Genomic DNA, 13,422 nt, shown 5'->3' with positions numbered 1-13,422 from the left:
TGCTCCCATCCATTACTTTATCTGATCCTCAAACAACCCCGTGAGGGAAGTAGGACAGGGGTCTTGGCACTCGTTTTATAGATGAGGAAACTGAGGCTCTGGCCGGCAGACTGACTTGCCCAATGCCACTCAGCTGGCTAGAGGGACCCAGAACCAGAGTCCAGGCTGCCATATACACAGCCCCCTGGGGCTGAGAATCAGGCTGCCCCCAACCTGGAAATTTCTGCAGATGCCAGAGAGAAAACCATTCATGGACCCTGCTGCAGTGTACTCTTTACCCTGCCCAACCACCCTCATGGCCTTCTCTTTGTGCCTGCCCACTCCTAGCTCATACCTCAAAACTACTCCCTGAGCCCACAACGAATGGGGTATTCTTAGTATCTTAGCCCTTTGCCTATCAGAAGAGATGGACACTGGCCAGCTGAGCCCCAGGGACACAGGGACTGAGAGTGGGAGGATTTGTTGCTTCCCACCTGAGAAGGGGGAGAAGTCAGTTACTGCAGTAGGTCACACGTGCTTGATGGCCTCAGGTGGTCCCTTTGTGCCCGGACCACTGAGCATTGAATGGGACCCTGGGCTCAGAGCGTGGGCAGGTGTGAGTTGAAGGAAAGGCTCGAGGTTATGGGGGGCAGTGTAGAGGGGATGGGCATGGGATGGAATACGCTGAGGCCAAGATTGCTGACTACAGGGCTGTGGGACAATGCCAGCTCCCCAGGAACTACTTCTTTTTTTAAAGATTCTTTTATTGAACTTGAGAGAGAAGAAAGGAGAGGGATCAAGAGAGAGAAACACCGATGTGAGAGTGAAACACAGATGGGCTGCCTCCTGCAAGGCCCCCACTAGAGATAGAGCCCACAACCTGGGAATGTGTCCTGACCAGAAATTGAACTGGTAACCTTTTGGTGCACAGGATGACATCCTACCAACACCGGCCAGGGCCTCCAGAAACTTCTTTAAAGACTCACTAATAAATCTATTAGAAGGTTTAGAAGAAGAGCGCAAAAACAATCTTCTTACTCACTCGACAGATATTTCTGGAGTGTCCTAGGTCCTGGGATATAGCAGTGAAGAAAAAAGTCCAAGTCCATGTTCTTAAGGAGTTTGTCAGCTAATAGGAGACATAGGTGATAAACAAACAGATGAAGAATATAAAAACAGGAGCATGAAATAAAATAAAATAAAATAAACCACGGCCAGGGAACACAGAGCAGAGGAATTGCCGTTTCAGGTGGGGTAGTCTCGGAAGGCATCTGTGGTACGGTGGCATTTGAGCAGAGGCCTGACGAAGCGAGTGAGCAATCTATGCAGATATCTAGGGGCAAAGGAAGAAATGATAGAAGAAAATTTCCTTGAACTGAAGAAAGACTTGAGTTTTCAGATTAAATGGATACACCAAGCATAAAGCAAAATAAGAAAGAGACAAGAGTCTGGAGTTAGAAGCATCCTGGTAAAATCCAGGAAATCTAACGGCAGAGAAAAGATCCCCCCATAAAAAGCAACCCAACAGGCCCAAATGGTCTTATAGAAAGGTCATAAAATATTTAAACAACATAGTGTATATCCTTTCTTTCCTTTAAAAATTTTTTTTTTAACTTTTCAATTGCAGTGGACATTCAATACTGTTAGGTTTAGTTGTACAACATAGTGATCAGACATTTATATAACTTTTGAAGTGATCACCCCAGTAAATCTAGTGCCCACCTTACACCACACATAGTTATTTCAATATCACTGACTATATTCCCTGTGCTATACTTTACATCTCCATGGCTCTTTTTATAACAGCCAATTTGCACATCTTCATCTTTTATCCCCTTCCGCCCATTCCCCAACCACTCTCCCATCTGGAAACTATTAAAAAGTTTTCTGTATCTATGAGTCTATTTGTTTTGCTTATTTGTTTTAGATTCCACATATAAGTAAAACCATATAGTACTTGTGTTTCTTTGTCTGACTTATTTCACTCAGCATAATACCCTCTAGGTACGTTCATGATATCACAAATGGCAAGATTTCATTCTTTGTTATGGCTGAATAATATTCCGTCATATATATGTACCATATATTCTTTATCCACTCATCTATCGATGGACACTTAGCTGCTTACATATCTTGGCTATTGTGAATAATGCGGCAATGAACATAGAGATGCATATGTCTTCAAATTAGTGTTTTGGGTTTCTTCAGATAAACACCCAGAGGTAGAATTGCTGGGTCCTTCTTTGTCTCGTTATTGCCTTTATTTTAAAGTATATTTTGTCCGATATAAGTATTGCTACCCCAGCTTTTCTTTGGTTTCCTTTTGCATGAAATATCTTTTTCCATCCCTTTACTTTCACCTGTGTGTGTCTTTCGATCTGAAGTGGGTCTCTTGTAGGCAGTGTAAGTATGGGCCATGTTTCTTATCTACTTAGCCACTCTGTCTTTTGATTGAAGCTTTTAATTTATTTATATTTAAAGTATTTATTGATAGGTATATAGTTATCACCATGCTATTATTCATATTTTTAATTTCTTCTCCTCAGTCTCCTTCTTTAAGAAGTCCCTATATTATCCTTGCTATACTGGTTTGGTGATGGTGAACTCGTTTAGCATTCTTGCCTGGGACTTTAAGGTTCTTTTCCGTGCGTGTTGACATAGCAGTGGGGAAGGAATTGATTGGGAGGGAAAGTATGTTAGAGGTTTTCACTGCTGGAGAGAAATGCTTCTTTTTTGCTATCTCTGTTTTGAGCACCGCCTGGTTTCTTTCTCTTCTTCCTGGCAAATAATTCCAGTAACAGATCTCCTCACTGTACGGGAGAGTTTTTCTCTCTCTGGATACGGCCTGGGTAAATGCTGTGTCTAGATGCTCAGGTGCACCTTCATCTACTTAGACGGCCAGCATCCCCATCCACTCACTCATTCATTTATTTACTCAACACAAGTTTACGGAGTCCCTACTATATTTCAGGTGCCCTGCATGAAGGACAGTAATGTGAGACTTGAGCTGTCTGGCCTGGAGGTGGGAGATAGGTTGGTATGAGACTATGTCCCCAAGAAAGTTAAGTATGAGGTGATTTCTGAAGAATGAATGGGGTTAACCAGGCCAAGGTCGTTGCTGGAGGCAGGCAGAGAATGAATCAGGTAGGAGACACCCTGTATAAAGGCAGTCCCTGGAAACTAGCTTGAGGGTGTTCTGGGTCTTTTGGGAAAATCACTCTTCTAAATTCTCCAGTGACAAAATCCTTTACCTGTTTGGGGCAAGTTCCTGAGCCCATTTAATTTCTCTCAAGTGGACCCTGTTTACTTTAAGTCTTTTAGAAATTCATTAATTTAACAATTGAGCACTTACTGTGTACTTGGTGCTGCAGGTAGAAGGGAACAAATGGATACAATCATTGCTTTGGTGGAGCTTACATTCTATTGGATGAGAAAAAAAGCATATAAAATAAAATGTAAAATATATAATAAATTAGCAGGGAATAAGCAAAAAAAAAAAAAAGGGGGGGGGAGTTAAGCAGGACAGGGAAATAGGAAATAGAGTGTTAACATTTCTATTGGGGGGTTAAAGCAGGGCCCCCTGAGAAGGTAATGTCCACCGTGAAATAAAATGCGACTAGGTAGTCCATCACCAAAACGATTTATTCAGGAAAAAGAAGGAATTGCAGTCTGGTACATGCAGACATGACGAGCCACATGTACAAAGAGGGAGGAAGTACTTTACAGAGGGGAAGAGGGAGTTCAGGGGCTGTCACAACCATGGAGCTCTTTTGTAAAGGCAGAGTTCTTCCCATAGGGCTCTCACAATGACATAGGTGTGACAGCTCTTCCCACAGCCCCTCCTGATTTCTGTCCAGGTTAAGCTCTCTCTTATGATTTTCTCCTTTTTGATCAAAACCTTTCTCTGGAAGTAGTGCTGATCAACAGCCAGGTTTTCCGATTTTAGCAGCCTTTTGTCCCTCCACGTCCAGAAGGATTTCTGGGTGTCGTGTCTCACGTCGGAGGGACGGTGCAGGAATAGAAAACATCTCGTATTCAGGGATAATGTGCAACAGGTGAAGAGCTTAATAACAAGAAGAATACAACACAAAATTTAAAACAACATGATAAACAGTCTAAATGGTGATTCTAAATTAGGAGTCCCAACCTGTAGGTGGTGAAATGAAGGTCATTGTTGTCTTGGACAGATCAAAGTTCTTAACATCAGATACAGTAACAGAAAGTTTCCCCTTTCACATTAGCTGGGAAAATTTAAACAAGGATATTTCCCTTCTTGAAAGAGAGAGAAATAAAATAAAAAAACAACAGTAAGGAAAAGATTTGCACAGACCTGGTATAGTCGTTTTGGGAAAGCTGTCTCCTTCAGAGACCATCTGCTTCAATTTTTGACAGCTTTAACTTCAGGTCACAAGTCTGTGCTCAGTTCCAATGAGGTTTTTGTCCTTCTGTCCTTCCTTCCTTCCTTTCTTCCTTCCTTCCTTCCTTCCTGCCTTCCTGCCTTCCTTCCTTCCTATTTTTGTTAATCCTCACTTGAGGATATTTTTCCCATTGCTTTTTAGAGAGAGTGGAAGAGAGGAATGGAGGGGGAGGGAGGGAGGGAAGGAGGAGAGAGAGAGAGAGACATTTATTGGTTGCCTCTCCCCTGCATGTACCTCAACCAGGGTCAAGATTGAACCTGCAACCCAGCCCTTGATCTGGAATCAAACCGGTGACCCTTCAGTATGTGAGCCGACTCTCCAATCACTGAGCCACATGACAAGGGAGGTGCCTTTTTTAAATGCAACACATGTATCCATGAGTTTACTCCCTGGGGTTTAGCAGCACAGGGAGTAGTCAGCAAAACTGGAGGGAATCCTATATAATAAAAGGCTAATATGAAAAATGGCCAAATAGTGGAACGTCCGGTTGCTATGATGTGCACTGACCACCAGGGGGCAGACGCTTAATGCAGGAGCTGCCCCCTGGTGGTCAGTGTGCTCCCACAGGGGTCGCTCAGCCAGAAACCAGGCTCATGGCTGGCGAGTGCAGTGGCGGTGGCGGGAACCTCTTAGCCAACTTAGGCTAAGCCATCAGTTGGACATTCCCTGAGGGGTCCCGGACTACGAGAGGGCACAGGTCCAGCTGAGGGACTCCCCCACCCCCCTACTCACAAATTTCATGCGCTGAGCCTCTAGTTATTATATTTTGGTGTGTCTTCCACTCAAAAGAGGTGGATCTGAGATTTAGAAGGACCAATGGCAATGCTTTTGGCCATGGTATTTGAATGGTCTCTATGCATTTTGCCAATTGAATCTTAGTAATGCAGTTAGTGCCTTTAACTAAACCTGAGAATTGAGGGTCATAAGTGCCATGAAAATGTAACATTTGGTTACAACAGTTTTGACAGGTCTGGCCAAACATCACAGACTTGTCAAAACTGATCAGTAAAGTGGGTTCCTCCATTGCTGTGGAGTTCCAGAGGGGCTAACCGGACTTTAGCTTCAGTCCAGTGAGAGACATACAGGTCATTACTAAGACATATTAATTTCCTGAGACAGGGGAAGCTGTGTGAAATCTATTTGTCAAACCTTGAGTAGCCCATTAGGCAATTTGAAATGTCTGAGAGACATGCAAATAGACTTCCCTGGGTGGTACTTTGTTCAAGTGGGACAAGTGAGGTAGGTGCTTTTTATGGTCTTATTAACATTTCCCCACCAAAATTGATTCATGAATGCTATCATTTTGTCAGTGGCTTAATGCCTGTACAATAGTTAGGTGTGGACACTTTAGTCTCAGGTAGGACTGGACTGTTATTTGGTCTTTCTCTGTTTATCAAACCAACAATTGTTGGATTTCCAATCCTGCTTTTCTTTTTCTGAAGCCAACTGCTGGGCTGCTTGGACTAGTTTTTCTAAGTCGGGAGGGGAAAGTCCGGCTCTTGGGCCACGTAAGGCCCTCGAAATCATTTGGCCTGACCCTGCCAAGGCATTAGGGGTGAGTTAATTAAATGTTGAACAAATATACAGGCTAATTTTTAAGTTGATAGTTTTGTATGGCCCGAGAATGATGCTATAAATATCCAAATGGACCTTGGCAGTAAAAGGTTCCAAACCCCTGTTCTAAGTTATCAGCTGGAAATATCCCCTTGGACCATGACAGAGGCTTGACTGCTGCTGGTCCCTTTAAGGGCAGCGTTCCTTGCAGGAATGCCATCACAGCGATGTTCTTTCTCTTCCAGAGAGCCAGGATTAGAATGCCCTGGGGTCTTAGGAATAGCTAAAGCAGCAGGTACAAGTATAGCATGCAGTCATTCTTGAATGTACAGGGCACTCCCTTTTATTTCCACTGGATGTAAGAAAGCCATGTTGTTTCCATAACATTCCAAAGTCATGAGCTATTGCGAAGGCATATCTACTGTCATTATAAGTGATGGTCGTTTTGTCCTTGGCTAAATACAAGCCCAACTGAGAGCATATAATTCAGCCTGCTGGGTTGAAGGAGTCCAAGGTAAAGATGCCGCCATGATGACTTCAAAAGGGGTTGCAACAGCATAACCAACATAGTACCTTCTATGTCATGTTTAAAATATGAGCCACCGGTAACCAGCTTTACCCAGAGGAGTCTCCTGCAGATCATCACAAGGTCAGGAGGTGATCCATCCGTATGCAAGCATCATGAGGGGCTTTGTCAGTATCACAGGGGGAAAGAGTAGCTGGAATAAGGTTATTAAACATGAAAGAGTGATGTGAGGAGCACTTTACAGAAGGACTTTATAGAAAGCCAGGCAACTGACTGCAGACCCTGGTGTGGTGAGAATTCAGGAGGGCTTCTACTGCATGAGGTACAACGATGGTTAAAGGGGGTCCTACAATTTCCTTTATGTCCTCAACCAAAAGGACAGTGGTAGTAATGGCTCTATGGCAAGGGCTGCATCCCCATGCCACAGGGTCCAGCTGCTGACTGGAATACCCTAAGGGCCTATGGTGGTCCTCATGTCTTTGGGTGAGTAACCGAAGGGCAACCCTTTATATATATCAGTGGTTTAATGCATGTACAATATAGTTAGGTGTGGACACTTTACTCTCTCTCTCTCTCTCTCTCTCTCTCTCTCTCTCTCTCTCTCAACAAGGTGAGTTTATTAAACTCTCCTTTAAGACTTTAAAAGTTATGTTGTCCTGTTCTTCCCATATAATTGGGTCAGGACTATAATTCTTTAGTAAAACATTGTAGAGGTTTTTTTTGTTTGTTTTTTGTTTTTATCAGAGAGAGATTTGGGACCCAATTTTGGCAACAGGCAATTAGCCCAACAAAGCCTTGGAGCTGACACTTAGTTTTAGGCCTTGGGAAACTTAGGACACCATGATGCCTATCTGGACCCAGTTGCAGTCCTTGCTCCAATATCAGATGTCCCAAATACTAAACCTGAATTTACACAAACTGCAATTTTTTTTAGAGATTTTATGCCCCTTGAAAGCCAAAAGTTCTAACAGGTGGAGGCTGTCTCCTGTGAGGAGAGCTTGGAGGAAGAGCGAAGAAGCAAGGTGTCCACATATTGCAACAAAGTAGAACCATTAGGGAAAATTATATCATCCAAAACAACCTTCAGAACTTGTGAGAAATAAGAAGGGCTTTCAGTAAAGCCCCAGGGCATTACTGTCCAACTGAACTGTTTCCTTCCCAAGTGAAGGCAAAAAGGTATCAGCCAGCTTCATCAACTGGAATGTTAAAGAATGCACTGCGCAAACCAGTTACAGTAAAGAAGTTGCTTCCCGTTGGATGGATGTGACTAGTTTATGAGGGTTAGGAACAATAGGGTTTTGAGGGGTAACAACGTGGTTTATTGCTGGGAAACAAACCTTCACCTTCCTCCTTTTGCTTTCTCACAGGTAAAATGAGACTGACAGGGACTGAGTTAATCTATTATGGGCTTTCTACCTTGAAGAGCCTTTTTACTCATGGTGTATGGATCAATTCTGGGAAGGGGTTTTGAAAAATCTATTTGAATATTGATAGGAGGTGGTGGTGCACTGTGGATCTTGCCAATATCACTTGAAGATTTTGTCCATAAAGAGGACAGCAGTTTGACTCGGTAAAGATAATTGATCAGTGCTCCCAGATTCAGCTATAGCGTCACCAGAGATTAAACAAATAAAAGATGTTGAAAGATTATTTAGTTCACCTGAGTGGTTATTTTAACAGCTACTGTCAAATTCTAAAATTATTTCCTCCTTTTGGGAGAAAGAAACTCAGGGGTGATACTTCTCTAAGAAGTCTTGGCCTAATAAATGAATAGGGCAGAAGAACTAAGCAGAAGGAGTGAGTATCTTTCAAAGGGCCTAGGAAAAGAGGGATAGGGTCAGAGATAGAACCTGTTCAAGTGTATTTGAAACCCCTGCCCCTGGAACTGTTTTAGTACTCCAAGGCAGAGGTTGGTGTCAGAAGGACAGAGACAGATTCATTACCAATTTGAGGAAAAGCTTCTCCAAACTGATTAAGAGGCAGGGCTGGGGAAAGTCCCTGCTGTCCCATGGAGCCCCATCATTGGGGATTAAGAGACCTTGGGAAGGCTGGTGAGAAGGCTGAGGATACCTGAAGTGCTGAAATTTGCCACCATCCCTTTCCCAGTCTCCTCGCTTTTTGCAATGACAGCAGAAGCTAGGAAACTTTTGGTTTTATATAGGGGCCTTCATATGCCAGGTCTAAAAATTAGACAGCATGCCAATCTTACTTTTAGATAGCTCATATAGAGTGCGAGCAATCTGATTGCCCAAATTAACCAAATCTTGGGTGGACATGGTTTCCTACGTCATCCTGATCCTTTTAGCCAAAAGGGGAAGGTATTGGTTCAGCCTCTTAGTAAACAAAGACTTACCGAAGATTGCTCAAGTGGAATCAACATCTGAAGGAAGACCAGACTTTTCCTTATAAATGACCTAAAGTCAATTATAATAGTCATTAACAGATTTGATAGACTTTTGTGAGCAAGTCTGAAACCTGCTCCAGGCAACAGACTTTTAAAAAGCTACTGTTATTGCTCAGTGAAGTTCTTAAGGAAGTCTTGTGGCTTCTTTCCAAAAATCAGAGGTTTGTTTTTCTAAATCCCTCCCAGGATGTTCCCATTGGGCAATTCCATCCAATGTTGAGGTGGCCTTCACCAACTAGCATATAGATTAGCTGTTATACATCAGAAAACCCAGGATGATAGGCCTGAATAACTGTGTCGAACTCCTCAGCAAATCTGTGAGGATCCTGTTACCTTAGGGGATTCTTTAACCATGGCTTATAACTCAGCTTTAGTCCAGGGACATGAGGTGTATTAGGATCCTCAGAGAGCTTACCTTTAAAGGGACAGGTACTGATATGTTTAGAGGAGGAGGAAGGGAGAGAAAGTTCAGAGGAAGATGGCACCAGAGGCAAGGCAAGGAAGCCAGACAGTGGAAAGCCAGATGGCTTCCGAGGTGAAGCATGAAAAAAATAAGGAGTTGAGGGGAAGGGCAAGACAGCACTGGAAGTGAAGATCATGAGGCTTCAAAAACCATCCTTTCTCTCTTTAAAAGTTCAGTAGCCCCAGTTAATTCTAAAAGTTTACTTTGTAAAGAGGCAACTTCAGATTCTTGGTTGCATTTGGAAGCCTCAAAATACCACTGGAAATAAGCATTCCATTCATCTTAGCTAGTTTTAGTGATAATATTATCCAATAGGGTTTTAAGGAAAGTGAGTTTGGGAATTTTAAAGATTCCCTATGGTGCCTATTGATATTCTGAATTACTTTCGGTCAGATCTGCTTATTTAGTTAACTATGAAGAGTGACCATGGCTTTTAAACATGATTTCAACAGGCGTTTCTAGAGACGGAACAGTCTTGAAATATTTAGATAATGGAGATCCCATTTTTTCAGAGACTTTTCTCTAGCGCAAGGGCCCCAAACAGCCCGAGTAGCTCCAGCAACCTGCAGGTTAGATACCGGCCAGTCTCACTGTGGAACACCCTTTGATCAGGGGGTTGGGGGGAGAGGTCAAGCCAAAGGTAAAAAGCCAGTTGTAGGAGAACAGCCTGATCTCAAGAGATCCAAGTCAAAGACTGATGAGACACAGCTTGCGTTGGGAGCAGTCTGGTTCCAGACAGAACCAGATCAGAGCCGAGCCTCAGTTTCTGGGGAAACAACCCCGTTCCAGATGGAATCTGTCAGAAAGCAAGTGCAGTTCCGAGAAGCAGCCTGGTACTTCTGGGGAGTCGGGCCAAAGTGTCAACCGAGCTCACAAATGAACAAACAAACAAGGATGGCCCTTTAACAACAACAACAAAAACCCTCTAAAGAGTTTCTGAACAAAGTCCAGAGCTTCAGAACACAAAATCAGCCGCTGGGTTCCAGACCAAGCCCAAGCCTCCAGGCCAGAGAGCAGTGAGCCCCATGGCTCTGTGGGGAACCAGCCCCTGGCTGCTCACCTGCTCTGAAGCTGTCCCGGTTACTGCTCTGTAATCCCTATGGGCCCCCCGAAAAGGTTGACCATGAAACAAAAGTTGACTAGGTACTCTGTCACCAAAAGGATTTATTTAGGAAAAAGAGAAGATTGCAATCTGGGACATGCAGACGTGATGAGCCAGACGTACAAAGATGGAGGAAGTACTTTGTGAGGGGGAACCGGGAGTTTAGGGAAGGGGCTGTTACAACCATAGAGCTCTGTTGTAAACGTGGAGTTCTTCCTGTAGGGCTCTCATAATGACATAGGTGTGAGAGCAATCCGCACAGCCCCTCCTGATTTCTGCCAGGTTAAGGTCGCTGTCATAAATTTTAACAGTTAATTTAACATTTAATAAAACCCCGAAGGAGGTGATGGAGCCACATAATTTCTGGGGAAGAAATTATACAGGCAAGAGGAACAACAAGTGCGAAGACCCTGAGGTGGGGTTGTGCCCGGTATGTTTGAGAAATCACATGGTGGCCAGTGTGACTGAAGTGATGTGAGCAAAGGTCAGAGGTGCATTAGGGCCAGATCCTGTAGGGCACTGCAGGCATTGCAGGCGAGAGCCACTGAAATGTTCCGAGTCAAGAAGGGACATGGCCCTAGCCGGTTTGGCTCAGTGGATAGAGCATCGGCCTGCAGACTCAAGGGTCCCAGGTTTGATTCCGGTCAAGGGCATGTACCTTGGTTGCAGGCACATCCCCAGTGGGGAGTGTGCGGGAGGCAGCTGATCGATGTTTCTCTCTCATCGATGCGTCTAACTCTTTATCCCTCTCCCTTCCTCTCTGTAAAAAATCAATAAAAATATATTTTTTTAAAAAAAGAAGGGACATGGCCTGACTCAGGTTGCAGCAGGAGCATCTTGGCTGTTTTTCAGTTTCCCCCCAGTTTTATTGAGATATAATTGACATACATCACTGTATAAGTTTAAGGTATATAATATAATGGTTTGACTCATGTATATTATGAAATGATTACCACAATAAGTTTAGTTGGCACCCATCATCTCATATAGATACAATAAAAAGAAAAATATTTTTTCCCTTGTAATAAAAACTCTTAGAATTGAACAACGCTCCCATATACCATACAGCAGTGTTAGCTGTAGTCATCCTGTTGCATATTACATCCCTAGTACTTATATATCTTATAACTGGAAGTGTGTGCCTTTTTTGTTGTTGTTAATCCTCGCCCAAAGATATTTTATTCCATTGATTTTTTTTAGAGAGAGAGTGAAAGGAGGGAGGGAAGCAGAGGAGAAAGAGAGAGAGAGAAACATTGATGTGAGAGAGACACATTGAGTGGTTGCCTCCCACATGTGCCCCAAGCAGGTCGGGATCAAACCTGCAACCCAGGTATGTGCACTTGACCGGGAATTGAACCCCCAGACCTTCAGTGCCAGACAGGGCAGAAGTTTGTACCTTTTGACCAATTTCCTCTAACGCCCCTCCATCCACCCCCCACTTCCTATCTATTCTTAGCCACAAGTCTTATCTATTTTTTCAATGAGTTTGTTTGTTACTGTTGTTTTAGATTCCACATATAAGGGGGATCATTCAGTATTTCTTTTTCTCTGATCCCCTGTTTCTGACCAGCCATGTGCCTAAGCCTCCTTGTATGCTGAAGCTGCTATGGATGTGTCTTTGTTTCCAAGTTCTTCTGACATGTTGGGGTGGTTTTCACTCAGGGGACGGGGAACACTGGGCTGAAGTGTGTGAGGCGTGAAGGATGGACAGTATGCAGGGCAGATGGAGAAATGCCGTGGATGTGCCAGGCTCCCACCTTCACAGAGACAAGTCAGTGAGTTACTGAACCCTCCAGACTGCCGTCTCTTCTTGTATAAACACTGGTGAATTCTACCTATTCTGCCGATGCTGGCCAGGGCTGCCATAATGTTTCAGACAGTGCATAGCATCTCATCACCATCCTCATCCTCAACATGAATCTCCTCTAAACCTGGGCCAAGCCTGGGTTTGGCTCCTGGGTTTTACCAACAGGAGCTACTAGCACTGACAGGTGCACAGGGAGGGCTCCAGGGTCCGGGGGGCCAGCATGGGCATGAACTTAGGAGCCAAGGCCCACATCATTGCAGAGTCCCAGCAATGAGTTTCTGAGTCCCAGCTCTAGCAGTGTCCTCCCGGAGGAGCAGGGGACAGCTCCCCACCTCCCAGGCCCAGGCCGGAAGGGGAAAGGATGTGAGCTCTCTGCCCACGTGTCCCCGGTTGTGGTTGTCTGGAAGATGCCCTCTCTGCCTCCCCCTCTCCTCTCCTTACCAGCTGTGTGACCCGGGGAGGGTCTGGTGGCCTCTCAGAGTCGCGTCTTCGTCTGTAAAAGGCTTGGCTGAGGACCCAACAGCAGTGTGGGTTAAAGGCAACCTCAGCTCATGCGTTTCTCTGGGGTTTGTCACTCGGAGCCTCCCGCTTCCTATCCCGGGATGGAAGGCGAAAGCGTCCCGGGATGGCCGCGGACTACAGAAGACTGCGAAGCACTGCCCGGTGTTCAGGGAAGGGCCCAGAGCAGGGTGTCCCTGACTCCAGGCAGGGGTCAGCAGGCCTCCTCAAACTTCTGAGACCGCCCAGGCGGCAGCACAGCCCCCGCGCACCTTCCCGGGGCAACTGCGATTCCTCCGCGGAAAGACCTTACCGTAATTCTCCAACGACACGTTCCCCCAGGCAAGCGCCCTGCTTTACCCGGCGCTCAGCCGCAAGACACAGCGGCCCGGCCAGGGCTGCAGGTGCGAGTGGGCTGTCCCGGACAGGGCTGCGCCCCCGGGTGTCCCCCGGCGCCCACCCCCCGCGCCTACAGCACTGCGATCTCAGGGTTTCGCAGGTCCCGAGGCCCGTCTCACCTGCCCACCTGGGAACCCAGCGTTAGCAGCTGCCCCCCGCGGACTCTGCGAGTCCACGGCCGGGGCCGGGCGCCAGGGGCCGGGCAGCTGGCTGGGAAGCGCGCGGAGCCGGTGGCTCTGCAACGAGGAGCGCGCGCGGGCGGTGCTCAGCCC

The 13,422-nt window shown here is 45.4% G+C and overlaps 1 long non-coding RNA gene across 1 annotated transcript; it reads right to left on the bottom strand.

Annotated features, from left to right (window-relative positions):
• Positions 1-3,600: 3,600 nt before the first annotated feature.
• On the bottom strand, positions 3,601-13,025 carry LOC308523864. The gene is made up of 3 exons (XR_013996374.1): positions 12,695-13,025; positions 4,310-4,530; positions 3,601-4,042 (listed from the first exon to the last, which is right to left on the bottom strand). It is a non-coding gene; the product is annotated as an uncharacterized lncRNA (long non-coding RNA).
• Between the last annotated feature and the right edge of the window lie 397 nt (positions 13,026-13,422).

This window comes from Myotis nattereri, assembly GCF_964212035.1.
Source record: "Myotis nattereri genome assembly, chromosome: 8".
Lineage (NCBI taxonomy): Eukaryota > Metazoa > Chordata > Mammalia > Chiroptera > Vespertilionidae > Myotis > Myotis nattereri.
The sequence above is the reverse complement of the archived record's forward strand: the minus strand, read 5'-3'. Positions and strand labels throughout refer to the sequence as shown.